Below are 13,324 nucleotides of genomic sequence, written 5' to 3' on the forward strand. Positions count from 1 at the left end.
TTATCTGTTTTTTGTTTTTTTTTTTGATATTGTGTTTTAATTATTGTACAGCACTTTGTGACTTGTACAGCACTAAATAAATAAACTTCACTTACTTACAACAATCACTCTATCACCTGAATCCTGTTGCTCCTGTATGTGAGAAGGTGATGCATTGGCTTATGGTATGTTGCAAATTTCATTAGGGCTGCAACTATTGATTATTTTAGCAATCGAGTATTCTATCAATTATTCCATCGAGTTACCCAAGTAACTGGTTGCAAAATAATTTTTTTCACATTAACAGTTCATCTGCATATTTTAACTTCTGTACTGCAGTTTTTCTCTGTGTGAAACAAACAGGGTGGATGGAGCAGCTACAAAGTTCTCTTTTCTTCACTTAGTGATCAGGTGGTTGATGAAGGACCTCCAGCTGTTTCCCAGTAAAGGTTTAATGGAGGTTACAGAGGGAAAAGCTTCCCTTATGAAAATTAACCATGGTTTCACTATGGTTTAACATAGTAAAACCATGGTTTGTCTTGTCTTCTTTGTCTTGTTGTGTCTTTGCTTATTGTTTATCTATTTATTCTTTGCTTGTATATTCCTGACTGTATATTCTTGTATATTTCCAACTGACAATATTTCCAACTATATCTCTGCTTGTGTGACTATAATGTAAAAAGTGCTACTGGAACTTTAATTTCCCTGAGGGAACCCTCCCAAAGGGATTAATAAAGTTTAATGTAATCTAATCCAATCTAATCTAATCTAATCTAATGGTTAATTTTAACCTTACCCCAGGGGCTTGTTTGGGATACGACTAATTCCCGGTACTTACACATTCACAAAACAATCTCTAAATCAGTTTTTACACAGCATATAATGTTAACCAGAACATAGATTAGACTTACAGCCATTGTCTTTGAAGGTGTCAATAAAGATTTAGGACACAGGAGGTAAAGTTTAAACACGGCTTGGCAGGTTTTCTCTATAAAAGGTTTTCCCCTACTAACTTATACTTCTGCTACCCACAATGCATTGCGACCTCAGAATTCACCTTCAAAATAAAATACAGCTAAACCAACACTGACTGTATAGAAGTTTTTAACTAGATTACCATCTTTTTTTAACACGAATTATTACAGATGAATTATGACATTTTTAACCTTTTGCTTTGGGCAGAACATTTACTGTGTTGGATGAAAGCATAGTAGTAACATGGATACGGTAGTGCATCTTTTTTAAACCATAGTAGTCCCATAGTTACTATGATGTGCTATATGTAAATCATAGTAATACCACAGCCACCATGAAGTGCTACGAATAATCGATAGTACTACTATGGGTAGGACCATAGCACTTGTAATCACCATGAGGCACGATGGTAAAACCACGGTTACTGCATAAAAACAATAGGAAACCATAGTGAATTTTCATAAGGGTTCTTTTGGATGCTAGAAAAACATTTCCTTTTGCTCCACCTGAGCTCATGTCTCTATAACGGCTCCGCCTCTTTGTGCTTGTGCAGACAGACTGTACGTAAAACCGCTGACTGCTGTTGTTGTGTTATTAGTGTTTATGTTGAAACACTGGGGGCTGCAAGAGCGTAATGTTGTAATGCTTTGTATTCACATGTCATGGCTGGGAGCTAGTGGACTCAAACAAACAGAGCTCCAAGGTTAGAATTTGACAGTGTTTATTCACACTGCTCAAAAAAATAAAGGGAACACTTGAACAACACAATATAACTCCAAGTAAATCAAACTTCTGTGAAATCAAACTGTCCACTTAGGAAGCAACACTGATGGACAATCAATTTCACATGCTGTTGTGCAAATGGAATAGACAACAGGTGGAAATTATTGGCAATTGGCAAGACACACTCAATAAAGGAGTGGTTCTGCAGGTGGGGACCACAGACCACTTCTCAGTATCTATGCTTTCCGGCTGATGTTTTGGTCACTTTTGAATGTTGGTGGTGCTTTCACACTCGTGGTAGCATGAGACGGACTCTACAACCCACACAAGTGGCTCAGGTAGTGCAGCTCATCCAGGATGGCACATCAATGCGAGCTGTGGCAAGAAGGTTTGCTGTGTCTGTCAGCATAGTGTCCAGAGGCTGGAGGCGCTACCAGGAGACAGGCCAGTACACCAGGAGACGTGGAGGAGGCCGTAGGAGGGCAACAACCCAGCAGCAGGACCGCTACCTCCGCCTTTGTGCAAGGAGGAACAGGAGGAGCACTGCCAGAGCCCTGCAAAATGACCTCCAGCAGGCCACAAATGTGCATGTGTCTGCACAAACGGTTAGAAACCGACTCCATGAGGATGGTGTGAGGGCCCGACGTCCACAGATGGGGGTTGTGCTCACAGCCCAACACCATGCAGGACGCTTGGCATTTGCCAGAGAACACCAGGATTGGCAAATTTGCCACTGGTGCCCTGTGCTCTTCACAGATGAAAGCAGGTTCACACTGAGCACATGTGACAGACGTGACAGAGTCTGGAGACGCCGTGGAGAGCGATCTGCTACCTGCACCATCCTTCAGCATGACCGGTTTGGCAGTGGGTCAGTAATGGTGTGGGGTGGCATTTCTTTGGAGGGCCGCACAGCCCTCCATGTGCTCGCCAGAGTTAGCATGACTGCCATTAGGTACCGAGATGAGATCCTCAGACCCCTTGTGAGACCATATGCTGGTGCGGTTGGCCCTGGGTTCCTCCTAATGCAGGACAATGCTAGACCTCATGTGGCTGGAGTGTGTCAGCAGTTCCTGCAAGATGAAGGCATTGAAGCTATGGACTGGCCCACCCGTTCCCCAGACCTGAATCCGACTGAGCACATCTGGGACATCATGTCTCGCTCCATCCACCAACGTCACGTTGCACCACAGACTGTCCAGGAGTTGGAGGATGCTTTAGTCCAGGTCTGGGAGGAGATCCCTCAGGAGACCATCCGCCACCTCATCAGGAGCATGCCCAGGCATTGTAGGGAGGTCATACAGGCACGTGGAGGCCACACACAATACTGAGCCTCATTTTGACTTGTTTTAAGGAAATTACATCAAAGTTGGATCAGCCTGTAGTGTGTTTTTCCACTTTAATTTTGTGTGTGACTCCAAATCAGGCCTCCATTGCTTAATAAATTTGATTTCCATTGATGATTTTTGTGTGATTTTGTTGTCAGCACATTTAGCTTTGTACAGAACAAAGTATTCAATGAGTATATTTCATTCATTCAGATCTAGGATGTGTTATTTGAATGTTCCCTTTATTTTTTTGACCAGTGTACAAAGTGCAGGGGACGAGGGGGAAACAACAGAAAAGCCTTCCTTTCTATTGGGGTCCAGTCCAGTTCACAAGAAACCCCGCTCTGACTCTCTCCCATGATGGTCCTCTGGTTCAAAGCTCACATCAACATATCTCATCTGAAACGTTCTTGACTCCTTTCGCCAGATACTGTTTATGGCAACAATCCAGCGAAGACTAACCACCACCAGCCAGCTTAAGTAGGAGACCAGATGAGCCAGAACAGGTGTGTCTCTTTACTCCCAGGTGAGTCAGATGATGAGGGTGACGATCTGGATCTAGCTCCACCCCTCAAACCTGAGGCCAGAGACATACACAGAAGAGGAGAGAGAGAGAGCAAGGAGGGTGGCGAGACCACGACATCACAAGCATTCTCCTAAATACATTTCTACTGCAGGTCTATATTTAGTCACTAATCAGGGATTAAAGTATAAAAAAATATTTTGACGGTGAAGGGGTCCTTCCGTTACCGGACGATCGCTAGTGCTAATGGCGGTGCACGCTAGCAGTATGTCTGGTTATACCGATCCGTTCTCGGAGCTGAAGTAGAGAAAAAATAACAGCTGAAATTCTCAGCACAGCGAGCACAACACACAAACACGGTAGAGAGGCGGAAAAACATGTCAGCGATGATCCGCTCAGTGTCAAAGGGAAAAAAAAAAAAAAAAAGGGAATCCGTCCGACGGAGCACTTTTTAGAATCTGAGGGTTTTTTTCTACCTCCTGATCCCCACTCCAGTCCAGTAGGTGGCGGTAATGCAGCTCTAACCTAGTTTGGTCAACTGCAAACCCACAAGAAGAAGACGATGGAGAACTGTAATGCAGCTAATGTGGGATCAGTTGTTTAATGGATCAGTTGCATTTTTTTATTCCTTCCCGATATCCGATCCAGTAATTTAGGTCAGGATCGGACCGATACGATACTGAATATCAGATTGGTGTATCCCTAGTATTTTTTTAATCTAGTGCCGCACTGACTTCCATTGAAACCACATGTTTTAATCTCACTGCCATTATACATAAACAATGCATTTTGAAGAAAAGTTGTGATATTTGACATTTTTACTGTATTCCACCAGATTAAACCATTTTTCCATTATAGGGCATGAAATTCTTGTATCTTTGCCACTTAAGCCAGCAGTCTGAGAGTGAAGTTTTAGTAGTTTTAAATATATATATATATATATATATTAGGGGTGGGACTCGATTAAAAAATTAATCAAATTAATTGGAAGCTTTGTAAGTAATTAATCGCATTTTAATCACATTTTAATATTTAACATGAGAACTATTAATTTAAGTTTGGTTGATGAATAAATCAATATACATAAGCTTAAACTTCAAAATTTTGTTTATTTTCCCACCAGTCTACTACACAGACCAACGAAGGGTGGAAGTGCTCCTGTGATAAGCAAACTCATGAAATTAAAGTTAAGCATCATAACTGGATAGTTTTATTCAACATTAATGTCTCACTTGTTATAGTTGGAAATTAATCATTCGCTCAGCTGTATTCCTTGATGTTGAAATGTGTTATGCTTGTTTTAACAGCTTATTTTGAATTAATGATTTAAAATTAAACCACAAAAAGGAGAAAAAGTTCGTTCTCCGTTTAACAGCTGCTTTTACACAGCTGGGCTTCACACTCTCGGTTGCTAGGCGACATGAGCTACACAGAGGTGACGGCAGGTGATGCTGATATGAAGGCTAGCCGCTCACTTCCGGCCTTTGCGGTCTTTGTGGGCTGCGGACCTTGAATTTGGACATTGTGCGTCGATATAATCTGTCGATGTGTTTGATGTGTTTGTCTGTACAGTTGGTTGATATTCTGAAACTACCATAAAAATTAGAGACTGTTCATTTCTTTGTGAGCAAACTTACAAATTCAGCAGGAGATCAGATAATTATTTCCGTGTAGTCTCCACTGTTCTAAGATTGGTTTATCCAGTTAAACTGCGCTTCCTGTTGCAGAGGCACATTTACTGTTAGAAATAAGGGGAAAAATCTAATGTTTGCTTTTTTCAGATTCAGTTCAGATGCCGTAAATCAGAATTTATTATTCTGTATTTTAGTTCTCGTGCACAGTAAAATCTGAATGTTAGCAGATCAGGTTTACACCCGTCTCTTCAGACTAAATGACTTTCTTGACTTTCGGGAAGCTCCTGTAGAAGAAACAACAGTCAGCAACCCCAGCAGGCCCAATGATGGCGACAAATCAGACAACTTATCAAAATCTGATGGTGGAGAGCACAAGTCCCAAAATGAAGACCCTCCAGCCAGAGAGGCATGCTGGGATTCAAAGAAATGCTACAGGTATGTTTACCCTGAGGAACAACTTTACTGCAGAGTTTCAGGATGGTTTTGAAGGCTTTTACAGAAATAAAGTGAACACAATGAAGAAGCAGCAACAACATCCTGCAGGGATGTTTGCAGACTGAAGCTCCCTCATCTCCTCTCTGCATGTATTTAAAGGAAAAATGAAGATCATTTGAAGGAGTACAGTCATCCAGGTGACCCTGACTATGTGGATCACCGACCTGAATGTCCTGATGGCACAAGATGCCAAAGGTCAGTCACCTCAGCACCGTCTTCCTTCTCAGCAAAGATCTGCAGAGCAGCCTTTCAGTCCTCTTGGTTTGATGTCTCTTTGTAGAGGACAGCTTTAACAATAGACTGTCATTGGACTAGAGTCCAGTGACACTGCAGTATTACTGACAGCACATTTACATCTACTCGAGTACTCACTGAAGAACAGCTTGAATGAGCTTGTCCTGGTAACACACAGACCGTTCCCCTCACACAGTGTAATTTTAGTAATTTTGGTGTGAAAACCCGGAGCTCCAATAGTGAACCTGAACATCCACTGCAAACTCAGTGTGCTCCAGGACCATCCTGGTTCAAACCCAGGATCCTGCTGCTGTTGGGCAGCAGTGCTAACCAGAAGTCTGGACACACTCCTCGTTATCTCATCAGCTGAAGCTTTGTCCACAGTGCTGATGGAGCTCCCACACTCCAACTCATCCCAGGTGCGGTTCGGCAGGAGGCCGGGTGTCTGCAGATGGTAGCTTTTTAAAAAACATCTCTTTGGCTGAAAAATGAAAGGTGGAAAGTTTTCATTTCACAATATTACAAGACTTCAGTTTCAGCTCATTTCAAGCCTCATCAGTTCACGAAGCTGCATCCACACAGGAAGAACAGAGAAAGTCGACATCAACTTCTCTCAGTTTTGTGGCAAAAGATTTAAGAGACTAACAATGAGTCCAAAGGACATCATTAATTGATGGGGTCGCAGATACATTAGCTGGTTATCTTGGTAACTACACAACAAACAAATCACTTCCTGTATGCACGCTCCTGAGGACGGGGCGTCAAACTCTTTTTTGGTTTATGTGTGTGTGGGAGCATTTCTCTCCTCTAAATGAGCTGAGCTGCCTTAACAAATACTTTAATACTCCAACAGGCTCTGATCTGTTTTTTTACACGTTCAGAGACAGATTTCATTTACATGTTGTAGCTGTGTATTGTCACCAGGGGGCAGTGTCGTATCTATGCGTACTCCTGTTCATGATTAAGCTGTTGTTGGTCCTTTAGCTCACAACAGACCAAAAAACATTGTTGTAGTGAAACTGAATGTTAAACAATTAGAACTTTGTGACTTTTGAGCAGGTTAGTTTAGTTTATAATGGACTAGTAGTCCTTTAATATCTTATTCAGTTATTACTTTTACATTTTACCATTTTAAACAATTTTAAACCACAAGGAAAATTATTAATTAGCCAAAGGAACTTTAAAAATAACAAAGAAAAACCTTCCTGACAGTTTGTAAGTAACAAAATGCTTTAAAGATTTAAATCAAGAGGAAATTTTAATTAAAAATGACTTTTACATTATAAAATATAAAAATAAAAAAATGTTAAATAAGTGTTAAGATTAACAGCTGTAATGTTCCATAATTTATGGCCTTTTGCAATATATTTTTTTATATAAAATTCTAATTATTTACATTTTAAAGTCAGAATACAGAATCATTAAAAAATAAGTTTTATAAACTTTTTATTTTATTTTTAATTTTGACTTTTACAATAAATGAATTAGGTTCAAACAGTAAAAGCTCATTATAATAATAAACATCCTACCTGCATAATTATTTGGACACTCTTTAGCCTCCATACTGAATTAAGCTTCAGCTGAAACTCTGCTCAGTTTTACTTATACAGTAAAATCCCAGCACTGATAAAACACACAAACAATAACTTTGCACAGATTCGACTCGTGAGCAGAAATATGAAACGTTTACACTGATGGTGAATTTAGACGTTAATGAACTTGAACTCCAGCTGGAGGTAACTGACCTCATGACCTCTTTAATCTGTATTTAATTAATTACTTTAACTTTTAACAACTTCGGATGCTTTTTCCAAGCCAGTAACACTTACATTACTTTCTATTCTATTTCCACTATGGGGTATAAACTCTCTTATTGCCAAATAAGAGAGACCCTCCTCGACTCTCGAGCTGCTTCTGACAGCCTGCTGACCGATTTCAAAGTTTCCACTCAAAAAAAAAGGATGTGATGTTTATGCTGTGAGTGCCTGTTTTCTACTGCCAGCATCAGCACCGACTCCACATAAGGACAGCAGGACGACGTGATGTTGGAGAGGCGTGTCAACCAAGACAGCCCTACAACATCCTGAGCCTTCAGGACCTCAGGGCGAATCTCATCCACCCCGGAGGCCCTGCTGCTGACAAACATAACTAAGTATGTCTGTGGTCTGAACCCCCAAGGTGCATCCATGACACTGACGCTGCAAAAAAAACACAACCACCCATTATTTAAAGACATCAGATGTTTTAAAAAAATGACCACAGCAGGAGGAAGGCTGCAGGTTCAAATCCTCACACTGAGTCAAACCTCACACCCAGGTACAGGATGTGACGTCCACAGCATAAAGTGAAGAAGAGTGTTGTGAGGATTCAGAGGTCAGTCTGTGGTCCGTGTGAAAATAAGTGTTCTGATTGGTCAGAATTAGCTCGTGAAAACTTAATGTCACCCTTTGTTAAACAAGAAAAACACATTTACTTTATTTAAATATTTATTTGTTAATTAATAGAAAATAAAGCCCAATGCTACACCAGCTTCTAACTTTGTTTGACAGAAGCTTAAAGTCCACCAAACACAAGAAACAAATGATTACCAAAATAAAAGAGGGAGCAACTAAACTGGGAAAATCTCACACAGACAGAAACCTGAAATAGGAGGAAAAACCAGCAGGAACCAACAAGCTCTAATAACTGCAACCAGGAGTTCAAGACTGAGAGGATCAACAGATAATCTGAGAAACAGAACATATTTAATAATAAGCACAACATCAAAAAACTGAAAACACAGCGTCAAAGACTCACAACTCTGTGACATCACTTCCATGAAGGTCATCTCTAAACTCTAAAATGATTTGCATCACCGCCGCTCTCACTGCCCATCAGCTTTCCATCAGCATCACTGCTCCAATTCACATCTGAGCTCATGAAGCAGCGTGAAGGTGGTCGATGTACACCATCATGATCCACACGTTTGATTCCTGACACAGAGCTCCCCGTTTACCTGGGCTTGGGACCGGCAGTAGGCTCTAGGTTTACACTGGATTGCTTGTCAAGCATCCAAATGTTTGTCCCATTCATGCTCTCTCACCAACTTCAACCGTGCACTGCAAAAATAAAATAAAGCATTCATTATGATATGAAATAACTTCAAAATATACACACAAAAAAATGTAAATTACATTATTGCTCTGAGTGGTCCCGTTCATCCTCTCAGCCCACACATTTGTCTGCAGGTGGTGTGGGACGCAGAGACCGCTGTGTCAAGTTCTGCTGGCGCAGGCAAAGCAGAGGACCCCAAAGCAGGACTCAGAGGCAGAGCTATACTTAAGCTTAATGTGGCCAATGTGAAACAGGTCATACTGAAGATTATCACGGAGGGAAATGATTGAGTGAGCCAGAGAAGCTGTGGTAGGGCACTCTTGAAGCCAGGGCATGGAAGAAATGAATCCACTGCAAACGTTTGCTGAGTTGAAGTCTTTTACACTTGTCCTCAGCATTTAGAATCCGCTGGATATAGATGAGAACTTGGCATGAAACATGAAGCACACAGCAGGGCAGTGACGACAACACTGACCATACAGAGACAAGGACTTTATTCACATGTCAATCTACAACACCGAGTAGTTAATTGTTATTTATAAATTAATAAGTTAATAAGTTGTAATTCATTATCAAGTGCACTCTGTAGTTCTTAGCCAATACCCACAGTTCACAGATCAGCAGCACATAAACATCAGCAAAAACAGTGTTTTGTGCTGGTTACTGGCAGTGTGATGTACCATGGGGGGGGGGGTGCTGGCTAACTATTACAATAGTGATCTGTTCTGGTAGCTAGCTGTTGAAATTCTCCGCAAGGCGCAGTGCCAGGCGATCAATCACTGTTCACAGATGTGAGTAGATTAATTAATTAAACTAGAATTAAAAGCATGTGTCAAATACAAACTAGTGCAAGCATCACAGTGACAGACTAAAAAGTACTAATTGTAAAAAATTAATCAAACTCACCTTGAACTTAAAAGCTCGGAGTCTTTCGACGAAAAGTTGTCACCAGTTATGAATCACAATCGCTTTTTGGCAGCCCAGAAAACTGATATTTTCAGTTGTAATGTCCCTTTAAAGCAATTTCATTTAGTTATTTATAAGTTGTTATATTATTGTTATAAGGGAGTATTTTAAGTATAACGTATCTCACATGGGGCTTATGCACTACAATCACTTTTTGGTGATTGTAGTGCATAAGCCTAGCTTAGCTAGGTGCTTTAAGCTAGCTAGGCGCAGCTGCTTTAAGGTGCTGCGCGCTCCTGCGGACAGCAATCAATTTCTTGCAGCCCAACAGTTTTTGGCACAACACCAGCATTTATACCTGTGCAGGTGTGTTGCATATGCTAATTACCTTTAGATTGTGTCCCGGTGTTTTACATGTGGTGCTCGGAAACATAAAATGCTGGGACTTCCTTCCCGGGTCCTACTCATTACTGTGGTCAGTTTTTTTTTTAAGGTGGAAACACATTTGTCCCTCTAGTTTTTTTTTTTTTGCTTCTCTGTACAACCTGGCGGGAAGTAGCTGGAAATGCACAGAAGGAAATGATGGTGTTTTGTGAAGTAATACTTAAAAATAACTAACAATATTAGGCCTAATAAAAATATCAGGCCAACATTAACAGAGTTATGGCATTTTTCTATAACGATATCAGGGCTGCAGCTCCATCTGGTGGCCAATGGCTGCCTAACATTTAGGACAAACATTTATAGAACCAGACATGAATTAAAATCTTGATTAAAGCCTCAAGCGGCGATAACCAATTACCTCGCACCTGGCACGCGTCGACCCGTGGCGTGGTCAAGCTGTGCCTCACTCAGAGGTTGGCGTGCTCGGGAGCGTCACAGGCTCACCTGGATGCTGTCAGCCCACCAGACTACTCGTTCCTTGCATTGTTCGTCCGCCGAACATCTCCTGCGTCTACTAGGTGGTGTCGGCAAATGCCCACTAATTACGTGTCATGATGCTGTATGTAATGCCTGCACCCATCAATGAAATTGTAATGGTCATAGGATGATGATCGGTGTGCTGCTGATTTCCTGTCGCCACTAGGTAGCATTATGAGTGTGATACAAAGCTGGTAGATGGGTGTGTCCAGACTCATTCACACTCTCTTGTGAATTTTTGGACAGATTGGACAATGTATATTTGAGATGTGACAATTTGATGTCCTGTGGTATATGATTGAAATCCCAAAATCAGAGGGTCGCTACAGCAACACCAGTTGAGATTCTATAAAACCATGGATAACTTTCGATGAGCTACTTGTCTAGATGATCTGGAGAGATTTTGGTCTCACTGGGTCAAATGCCCTAGGAGGAGTTTGTTAAAATAAGAGGGCCTGAGATGGCAAAAAATGCAGCAAAAATGACACCTTAAACTGAAGATGGCTGACTTCCTGTTGGGTTTCGGGTATTTGTCCAACAGACTTTTTTGCATGTCTTAGGATGTTACTTGAGCCTCCTCAATTTCAGATATGTAGATGAAATGTAGCTCTGGGGCTGATGTTTTGAAATTTTCTGGGGCTTGAAACTGAGAAAAGCCCAAATTCAGAGGGTTGCTACGGCTACTCTATAAAACCTTGGATAACCTTTGATGGGCTACTTGTCTAGATGATCTGGAGCAATTTTGGTCTCACTGGGTCAAATGCCCTAGGAGGAGTTCATTCAAATATGAGACCTGAAAATGGCAAAAAATGGTGCAAAAAAGATACCTTAAATTGAAAATGGCTGGCTTCCTGTTGGGTTTCAGGTATGGGTCCAAGAGACCTTTTTGCATGTCTTAGGATGTTACATGAGCCTCCACAATTTCAGATATGTAGATGAAATGTAGCTTTGACTTACAGCAATTTTTGTCTTCATGACAAAACATCATAATTTGAGATGCCGCCAGGGTCACGCCCTTTGGTGAAAACTCAGTTTTGAAAACAATGTAAGATCAACTCCTTAAGGCTTTCCAGGCGAAATCTGTGATGGTTCTGCTCAACCACCTTTGAGCTGTACCTCAAAGTGTAAAACATGACATTTCCTGTTTCCACTAGATGGCACTGCAACTGTCATTAAACATTGTCATATGTATGTGTTCAGGGGTGGAGCCTCATCCTACTCAAGAAGTTTGGCCCAGATTGGATAATGTAGGTGTGAATGAGAGCCAATCAAAATTTCCTGGTGAATGATCAAAATTCACCGTGGCATCACGGCAACGTCCCCCCCCGCCAAAAACTCATCAGTTTTGAAATTTAGATTCCCTTTGGTGCGTAGATCGGACAATCCATATATGAAGTTGATAACATCCAAAACCTAGGAGTAGTTATGCAAAGTCTGAGGGCTGAAACTGGTGGACTTCCGGTTGGGTTTAGGGCATCGCTCCAAGAGGATTTTTTTGTGTGTCTGAACATGTTACATATGTGCTGCGACTTTCATACATGTATGTGATACACAACGAGGGACTCGAATATAAGGTGGCGCTCTAGAGCCATTTTGGAAGTGTCATGCGTGAAATTATTAAAATACGTAAATTTCATGCACACCTGATGTGCCTACAAAATTTCATGAGTTTTTGAGCATGTTAAAGCCCTAAAAAAAGGCGATTCATTCATCAGAATAAGAAGAAGAAACAGAGCAATTACAATAGGGCCTTTGCACATTTCGTGTTCGGGCCCTATAGGCTAACTGATTACTACGTCTGGTACAGACTACAGACAATAGCAACAGTTAGTCGACTACATCATCTAAACATAGCTTATAAAAATCAACGGGAAGGCCATCTGCACCCGGAGATTTGTTTATGTTTAATTGATTACTGAAATAACTTCATCCTCTATAATTTGTCCTACAAGTGCAGAGAGTGTTATGGAACGGCTGTGTGGCAGGCAGGAAGAGGACCCCAACGCAGGATACACCAGCCGGAGGTAAAATAACAAACTCAGGTTTATTGGCTGGAGGGCAAACTAAAGGCCAGACTCAACAGGACCAGTGGCAAAAAAATACAGAACAAAAACAAACTTGACTAACTCTCCAAAAACAGGGTAAACAGACAGGAAGCACACAGCGAGGAAACAATGACAACACGTACAGAAAAACACAGGACTTAAATACACAAGAGGATAATGAGGGGAGTGGAAACAGCTGGGAACACAGGTGATGCTAATTACCTAAACGAGATCAGGGGAAGCAAAACAGAACACAACAGACAGGGACCGGATGACTAACACAATAAAACAGGAAGTCAGACGGGGGAACAAAGATGCAGACCTGACACAGGGAAACACAAGGAACTAGAAAACAAAACATAACCAAACCCCACAATCAGAACCCAAAACAGAACAGACAAAATAAAGCAAAAACAAAACACATGGGGTCCAAAGGAACCCGGACCATGACAGAGAGTTTTACCATCAAAG

This window comes from Archocentrus centrarchus, chromosome 8, assembly GCF_007364275.1.
Source record: "Archocentrus centrarchus isolate MPI-CPG fArcCen1 chromosome 8, fArcCen1, whole genome shotgun sequence".
Classification (NCBI taxonomy): Eukaryota; Metazoa; Chordata; class Actinopteri; order Cichliformes; family Cichlidae; genus Archocentrus; species Archocentrus centrarchus.